Source organism: Carlito syrichta, unplaced genomic scaffold (genome assembly GCF_000164805.1).
Source record: "Carlito syrichta isolate Samal-C Ts95f unplaced genomic scaffold, Tarsius_syrichta-2.0.1 Scaffold306980, whole genome shotgun sequence".
NCBI classification, from domain to species: Eukaryota; Metazoa; Chordata; class Mammalia; order Primates; family Tarsiidae; genus Carlito; species Carlito syrichta.
In genome coordinates, this window is record NW_007251076.1 from 256,497 (window position 1) to 265,694 (window position 9,198).

The following is a 9,198-nucleotide window of genomic DNA, read 5'->3' on the forward strand; positions in this document are numbered from 1 at the left end:
CAGCTCCACCTATTTTTCCTTTCCCACAAGAGACTGAAGAATGGAAGCCATTCACTCAAATATGAAATTCATGAAACACTTTAATTCTATGACAGCCATACACAAGGAACAGAAAAAAATCATTTCATCTCATAATGTTTTAGAGACCCCAGGCAAATGTAAACAGTAGATGGTTAGACATTAAGGATTCATTACGAGTACTAAACAGCTAAACTGAAAATCTAATGATTTATTTGAAACTCCATGGGATTCTAGTAGGAGATTTATTAAATTATTTACTAAACTTCAACAGGAAAAATTATCATTTATTGAGTCTGAATATAACACTTACAGGCTTATTTATTTCACAATGTGGTTTATATTAAGTGATAAAATATGTGGTAAAATAACATCTAGTGTCTACCATTAATTCACCAGCAGTGATTCATTTTCATATAAGACTGCAGTGCTTCTATGAGCTGACTCGCTGGTGATTATACATTCCTAGGACTTTGTGATAAGATTTACGTTCTATCAGTGAGATTTGTGTAGGTCCCAGAGACCATGGCTTAGTATTTATACAGAGAGAATGATCTACCCACTGATGCCTTTTGAGGACACTATCTACATAATTCTATCATAACTGGCTCATATAATTTATCTTCAAAATTTGGAGATATATAGCACAAGTACTGGATACTATTCTCCTGAGAGTGTTCTTGCCAAATATTTATGTCCATAATTACATAGTTATATATGTGTGTCTGTACACACAGACATCTATTGTGAGCATCTGTGTACATTCAGATAATTGTGTACACTTACATATACACAGACATTACAAGCATCTGTACATATGGCAAAATGGAAATGAAGAATTAGGATTAAGTCAGGTAACTCTGAATAGTAGAAATTACCTGGGTAGAATGGAGAGAACAACACTAGTGATGACACACAACTATCATGCAGAAGAAGGATCCAGCAGTATTACTATAAGATTATAAAGAACCCAAAGTCTCAAGAGGACAGATGACCAAACTTACTTTATCTTAGATAAATGTGTCTCCTGGTGGATAATGTCTTTTGAGTGATAATCAAGTACAATAAAATGGTAAGTTATATGGTGAGAACAACACTAATCTAAAGCAGAACCTATGGCTACCAAGACTTGATGACAGATTAGGTGGAAAGAGAAGAATGGGCAAAAGTTGAACACAGAATACAAAGATAGCACAAGGGGATTTTGTTTTTGTGATGAAGGCTGGTTACATCAGGGTCCTGATAAATGGAGAAGGGGGGCAGAAGAGAGTGTGAAAGTTAGAAAGACATGAAGATGCTTTTCTGCTGGTTTTCAAGGTGGTGGAATGGGACCACAGAACATGGAATGTGGGCAGCTTCTAGAAGCTAGCAAAGGCAAGGAAACAAATTCTCCACCAAAGCCTCTGCTTTGCAGCCCTGCTGACATCTTGCTTTTTAGCCCAGTGAGACTTCTGATGTATAGAACTGTAAGAGAACAAATCTTTTTTAAGTCACTAAATGTGTGGTAATTTGTTACAATCAATCACATTAGGAAACTAATAATATACTCATTCTTATCAGGACTAGCTTCTTTTATATGTATATTTTAGAACTATCTTACCAGTAAATTAGAATTAATATTTTTGGCCTGAATAAACTTTGTGCACTTTCCTTCTACCTCTCTCCCCTTTCATTTAGGGCTGAGTGATTTACGTGTGTGTGTGTGTGTGTGTGTGTGTGTGTGTGTGTGTGTGTGTTTTCCAGCTAGAAATAGCCAAAGAATTAATATCATCTGCAAATGAAATTTGTCTGTTCAAATTATTAAGCCCAGTAGACCTTATACTACTTTAGATAAATTACTTAAGACGGATGTTAAAAGTTTAATAAGTTGTTTTTTCATTTAATTAGCAAACAAATTATCTTCATTTCCTTTTACCCAATTTTAAAGTTGCTTTAATTTATTAATACTGGGTATGTCAGACTAAAGATTCTGAAATTCATTTGATAATTTGATGATTCTATTGGGAGATAAAAGTTAAGCTTTGGTGTTTCTAGACAGAGAAGGAACACAGAGTCATTTTCACAGTCCATTTCACATGCAGTCCCTGTTTGTTCTCTAAATCAATGTATATGTCCCTCAAGAAAGTGTGTCTATATATTTTGTCCATGGTAACTCAGTTAATTCCTCATTCTGTATGTTGATTTTCACTGAGATTGAACATATCAAGGGATTCCCTGGGATCTCTGCCCAGGGCTTTATAACCATGAAGTTCAGGCTGCTTTCTTTCCTTGTTGGCGTTTGCCACCAAAGAGAGTCTAGATCTGACAGACACTTTTAATTCACCTTCATCCAATACTAACCAAAAGAGACACTGAACAGTTAGTTTGTAATTCCCTTATGTTATCACTTTGCTCTAAAAACAAGGCAACACAATAAGAAAGCGCAAAACACAGTTTGGGGCCCACAGCTTTGGAATCAGACTCCACTTTGCATCTAACTCTCAGTCTACCTTACGTATGACCTTAAACAACAGTTTCCATTTTCCCACCAATGTCATGGGAGAAGCATCAGTATTTATGTTAATCACCTGTTTTGAGGACTTAATGAGATACTATCTTCAAAGCTTTTACATAATCCTGATTGGTAGCAATTACTTGATAAAATGCGACCATTATGCTTCACTTCTTAATTAACGATTTCAGTACAAGACCTGTTACTTAACTTCTTAGGGTAGCATCTTCTTTATATATTATGTAAGAGTGTTTGCTAATATAATAATATAACATTTCTCCTTTAGTGGCAAAATTCTACTATTCTAAGGACAATCGAAATATAAAGTACACAGTTGGAAAAATGAAAGAATAGTTAAGTAAAAGGTTAGGGAAAGACAAAATTATGTTGAGATATGTTTCTACAACTGTCTCTTAATTTATTTTTATTTTTTGTCCACAGTTTCTCTATTTAACAGATCCCTATGGAGCACCTATTCTCTTCTAGGTGTTATTCCAGTCTCAGGGAGTCAGCAGGAAACAAAACAAAGATTGTGTCTTCTGAGAGCTTACACTCTGGTGGACAGACTAGCAACAAATGTATAGAAATTTGTCAGGTGGTGGTAAGTGCTATGAAGATGGATAAGGCAGGTCAGGCAGGGTGATGACAGGATGGGGAGAGTGTTGTTATTTTAATTTGCTTTGTATTTATACATAATATTTGTATATATTTATGGGGTGCATTTGATATTTTGTTACATGCATAGAATGTGTAATGATCAAGGCAGAGTATGTAGGGTATCCACCACCTTGAAATTTATCATTTATATGAATCACCTGCCTTTTATTAATAATCACTCCCATACTAGCTATGAAGATCCATTGTGCCATAGATCATTTAGGAATATACTCATCTGTGAAATAGTCTCAATCAAAATTTATAATATATAAAAGTCAATATTTGTTATTTGTTCCATGGCAAGCACTGTTTTAAGAGTTTTATGTGTATTAACTCATCTGATCTTTGAAAAACCCTAACATACACACACTCACATAGAGTATACAAAAAAACTTGGACAGAATTTCCCAATGCAATTATTCAATAAAGCTTTACTTTATCATTAGGTTCTGTCCTTATAGGATAAAATTGATTTGTGTTGTACCTTTTCTTCTTTATACTTTTTTAAAAGAATACACCTAAACTCTAATTCGAAAGTAATTTCAAATACTAAAAAAAATTTCATACATTTTAAAGTCATATGTTTAGCATAACAGGTCTTGATTAAAGCATCCAATGCCAAATACAGGAAATGAACAGATGAGTATGTTATAACAAGTCTTAAATAGTGACAGAAAAGTTGCAATCATTTTAAAGAGAATTATATTAAATGAAGAGTAAACACAGGAATTGTGCCCAAGAAACATGAAAACTCTAGAGCAGAGCTGTCCAAAGAAAATATAATATGAGGTATGCATGTGAGCCACATATATTATTTTATATTTTATAGTGACTATTTAAAATAATTTTTTTAGTTGGCAAGATTAATTTTAATACTATGTTAAACCCATTACATCAAAAATGTTTTTGTTTCGACATGTAACCAATATTACAAGTTGAGATATTTTACATTCTTCTTATTAAAAATAATTACTTTATAACTGACAAATAAAAATTGTATGAATTTATAATGTACAACATGATGTTTTGAAATATGTATACAATGTGAAAGGACTAAATTGTGTCTCACACTTGTAATCCCAGCACTTTGGGAGGCTGAGGTGAGAGGATCACTTAAGCCCAGGAGTTCACGACCAGCCTGGGCAACAAAGCGAGATCTCATCTCTACAATTTTTGTTTTTAATTAGCTGGCTGTGGTAACATGCTCTTGTAGTCCCAGCTACTTGGGAGACTGAGGTAGAAGGACCACCTGAACCAAGGAGGTGGAGGCCGCAGTGAGACGTGATTGTGCCACGACACTCCAACCTGGGAGACAGAGTGAGACTCCTTCCAACTAAAAAAAATACATTGCTGTTAAATATAGTCACCACATTGTACAATAGACGCTTAAACTTAATTATCCTATCTAACTGAAATTTTGATCCTTTAACCAACATGTCCCTTATTTCATCCTGTAATCCCCAGCCCTTGGTAAATACCATTCTACCTTCTGACTTTATGAATACAACTGTTTTAAATTCCACATATAAGTGAGATCATGTGATATTTGTCTTTCTGTGTTGAGTTATTTCACTTAACATAACATCCTCCAGGTTCATCTATGTTGTCACAAATGACTTCTTTTGTAAGACTGAATAGTATTCCAAACATATACCCCATTTTCTTTAGCCCTTTGTCCTTTGATGGACACAGGTTAATTCCCTACCTTAGATACTGTGAATAATGTTGCAATGAACATAGGGGTGCAGATATCTCTTTAACATTGTGATTTTATTTCCATTGGATATATATGCAGTAGTGGGATTTCTGGATCATATGTTAGTTTTACTTTTAATTTTTTGAGGCTCCCCCATACTGTTTTCCATAATGGCTGTACTAATTTACATTCCCACCAGCGATGTACAAAATTTCCTTTCTCTTCATACCCTTGACAGTGCTTGTTATCGTTCAGCTTTTTTATATTAGCCATTTTAACTGTTGTGAGGTGATATCTCATTGTGACTTTAATTTGCATTTCCTTGATGATTAGTGACATTGAGTATTTTTTCATATACCTGTTGGCCATTTGTATGTCTCTGGAGAAATGTCTATTCAGGTCCTTGTTATCGAGTTGTTTGAATTCCTTATGTATTTTGGATATTAGCCCTTTAACAGATGTATAGTTTGTAACCCATTCTGTAGGTTGTCTCTTCACTCTGTTGATATTTTCCTTTACTGTGCAGAAGTTTTTAGTACATTCTTTTATTATACTAAGTCTTTAAAATCCAGTATGTAGCCGGGCTCGGTGGCTCAGCCTATAATCCCGTGCCTTTGGGAGGCTGAGGTGAGTGGATTGCCTGAGCCCGCAGGTTCAAGATCCGCCTGGGCAGCGAGACCTCATCTCTACAATAAATCAAAAAGTCAGCCGGGCATGGTAGCGCATGCCTGTAATTCCGGCTACTTGGAAGGCTGAGACCGAAGGATCGCCGGAGCCCAGCAGGTCGAGGCTGCGGTGGCCGGGAGGGGCCACTGCACTCCAGTCTGGGCGACAGAGTGGGACTCCAACTCAAAAAAAAAAAAAAAATCCAGTATGTATTTGATACTTTCATCACATCTCAAGTTATTCTGTCTACATTTCAAGTGTTCAAGAGCCACATGTAACTAGTAACTGCCATGTTGCATAACACAGGTCTAAGTACAGCAAAACTATGACTAATGTCCAAAGCACTTAAATTCATCTATGAAAAGTATGTACTTCTTTTTTGAGATTTAATGAGGTAATGTTTTAATGTATCTTTAATGTTTTAATGAGGTATCTCTTATGTACATAGAAATCACCGCTTCTTACAGGTGATAGTTCTGGGTGTCACAAATGTTGGATTGCACAAGGGAGGAAAAGAATACTAGGCAGACACAGAAGGTCTAAAATCAAGTATTAATTTGAGTAAATTATTTAAAATGCATGTAGCTCCATTTTCCTCATCTCTAAAGTGTTCTATCTACTCCCCAGCAATGCTTTGAGGATTAAATGAAATAATTTAAGTGAACCTGTAGAGAAGAATATGATATAAGGAATGGTAACTATGATTTTTGTTGAGTTAATGTTAGTGATGTTGATATTGTTGACGTTGCTGTCCTACCTAAAGTCTCCATTAAAAATCCTTTCATAGGAAAAGATTTCCTATAAAAGAAGAACTTTACACAAATTACTAAATTATAAAGTTACAAAAAGCTGTATTACCAAAAGTTATATAACTATTACATTTGCTTAATAGTTTTTCTTTATTTCATTTAGTCTTCAAAATCATATCTTTAGTTCTAAAAAAAATTGTGAAGAAATAAAGGAGGTATGCATAGACTTACATTTTCCAGAAATATAAAAGATGAAGAACATAGATTTATCTTTCCAGGAGCTATATGAAATGGAAGTATATTATAGACAAAGGAAAAGTCATTTTGGCTATATTATCATAATAAATCACCATTATGTCACCATTTCATGTAAATAAACAGGTAAAATAGAAAATATTATATTTTACTAGGGAGCAGGAAACTTTAAGAAGAAACAGGTGAATTATTAATTGCTGTCATTAGTTGAATTGATAACAATTCATTTATTCTATATTAGTTTATCACAAACACCAAGTGTTCTTCCTAGTAAGAGTATATGATTTTATGTTAGACTATGCTAGAAAGTATTCAAATAATTTTAAGAAGAGCATACATATAAAGAAGAAAATTATAGTTAGCTCTCATTTTTGGTGAGAGAAAAGTCAGACATAGGTTCATGGAAGAAAAATCTAAATTAGCTAATTTTTTTAACAGTTTTTCAAAAGTTTTATATGTATTAGTCCAGGAAAAGCAGAGAATATATACTCTCAGCTTAAAACAACAACAACATCAACGTTTTATAGTTTTCAGTGTATAGGTCCTTCATATGCTTGGTTAAATTTATTTCAAAGTTTTTTTTTATACTCTTGTAAATGGGATCATTTCTTTAGTCCTTTTTCAGTTAAGTCGTTATTTTTGTATAGAGATGCCACAGACGTCTTATGTTGATTTTATATTCTGCAACTTTACTGAATTTATTTATTAGACATAGTTTTTTTGGTGGAGTCTTTGAGGTTTTCTAAATATAAGATCTTGTCATCTGCAAATAGAGTTCAGTTTACTTCTTCCTTTCAAATTTGGAGAACTTTTTTTTTGTTTGATTGGATACTATGTCTTGTCTAATTGCTCTTGATAGTGTTTCTAGTACCATGTTGAATAGAAGTTGTGATAATCAAGACTGTCTTGGGATTGCTAGATGTCCCCGGGTGGCCAAAAATCATCCTCTGTTGAGAACCACTGTGCATGAGTGACTGGAACGTGAGTTGTGCTGTTGTTGTTTGATAGTCAAGGAAAGACTCCATGAAAAAAAAAGAAAAATCCAACCAGGCAATGGTTTTGGAAGGGAGGTTTTCAGGAATGAGAACAGCAAATGCTCAGGCTGGTAATAAACTTGGAGTGCACGAAGAACATGCAAAAGATTTGTGTGACTGAAGCACAGAACTCAAATAGGAAATGGGACCAAGGAAGCAGAAAAAGTCTTTTAAGCCATGATCGAGACTTAGATTTATTACTTTTTAAAGTGTGTGAAAGAAATTTTGATGAAGGAAAGAATTTCTGATTAGCTCTGAACTGAGAAAAACTTCTGACTAGACCTTTAAATGCACATGGACCAGGAGTTTTACAGCCTGGGGTGAAACACAGAAGTATTCCAGGCATGGCTAAGGGATCAGAAATGATAAATCTTGGGTACGCTGGAACAAGGGCTGTGCAGAAATGGATGCTTGGAATTGTCGGAAATGTAGTTAAATGCTAAAAGAAGGGATTTTTGAGGGACATCTTTCGCTTCAAACACTGTTGGGAAAACAACTCAGAAGAACTCTCTCAAGGAGAGTGTGTTCTAGGCGACATACTGGCAGCAGCTGTGAGCTGTGCTACCCACTGTGTGTGTATGGACTCTGGCTCAGCCCCAAACACGCCTCTTTAGGGGAAAAGGGCCCAAAGCCAAGGGCAGGTCGAACTACTCACCATGAGCCAAAGACTGACAACCCAGGGACTCGCAAATAACAGTACAAAAATGTCAGTGGCATGATTTTAAAATGTTCTTCTTAGAGGTTTACAATGTCAACACCTTCAGACCAATGGAGACAAAGATAATAGACTTTAGATCTTTAATCAACTCTCTCGTTGTATTATTGCTACCATTTCTGAAGGATTGGCATGTGCAAGGCATTCTAAGTGCTCTCCTCTATTTTCTTACTTAATCTTCTGAGCAATCCTAGGAGGTAGATTCTCTTACTTTCAACTTTTTTTGTTTGTTTGTTTGTTTGTTTGTTTGTTTTTGCTTTGTTTTGTTTTTGAGTTGGAGTCTCATTCTTGTCGCCCAGGTTGGAGTGCAGTGGCATGTTTACGGCCACCGCAGCCTCGACCTGCCGGACTTAGGCAATCCTTCTGCTTCAGCCTTCCAAGTAACTGGAGCTGCAGATGCACGCCACCACACCTTGTTAATTTGTGTGTGTGTGATTTATTGTAGAGACGAGATCTCACCAAGTTGCCCAGGTTGGTTTCAAAACCCGAAGCTCAGGCAATCCTCTCGCCTCAGCCTCCCAAAGTGCTGGGATTACAGGCTGAGCCATGTTTTGTTTTAAATAGGACACTAGAGCTTAGAGATGTCCTGTTTCTTGCCCATGGAATCTGAAACTTATGCAATCTGACTCAATTACAACCTCTTAACCACCACATAATACTAAAATAAAGCAATAAATATTCATACAGCTCAGACAAAGCAATGACAAAGATGAAATCACTTGCCAAAAGTTATACCCAACTCATTCCTAATAATTTGAGGAACAATTATTAATAAATTGCTAGCATTTGAGCACCTACCCACACCAGTTGTTTTTCTACGCACTATGAATTACCTAGTTTAATCTTCACAAAATTCTGTGAGGAAGGTCTTACTAGTTGTTCCATTCTATAGACGAGAAAGCTGAGGTTTAAAAATC